Consider the following 448-nt stretch of genomic DNA (forward strand, 5'->3'; position numbering starts at 1 on the left):
CCCTCCTTTATGTACATGGCCAAGGGGCACCCCATAGACACACAAGTTGATATTTTAGCCGTGTGCGGTGCCCCCCTCCACAGATATACACCTCGGTCATATCGTCGTAGTGCTTAGGCAAAGCCCTGCACCGGTAACTTCACCATCACCGTCTCCACGCCGTCGTGCTGACGGAACTCTCCCTCGGCCTCAGCTGGATCTAGAGGTCGAGGGACGTCATCGAGCTGAACGTGTGCAGATCGCAGAGGTGTCGTGCGTTCGGTACTTGATCGTTTGGATCGCGAAGATGTTCGACTACATCAACCGCGTTAACTAAACGCTTCCACTTTCGGTCTACAAGGGTACGTGGACACACTCTCCCCCTCGTTGCTATGCATCACCTAGATAGATCTTGCGTGATCGTAGGAATTTTTCTGAAATTACTGCGTTCCCCAACAATTTGCACAAA

The sequence above is a fragment of the Triticum dicoccoides genome, chromosome 1B (genome assembly GCF_002162155.2).
Source record: "Triticum dicoccoides isolate Atlit2015 ecotype Zavitan chromosome 1B, WEW_v2.0, whole genome shotgun sequence".
NCBI classification, from domain to species: domain Eukaryota; kingdom Viridiplantae; phylum Streptophyta; class Magnoliopsida; order Poales; family Poaceae; genus Triticum; species Triticum dicoccoides.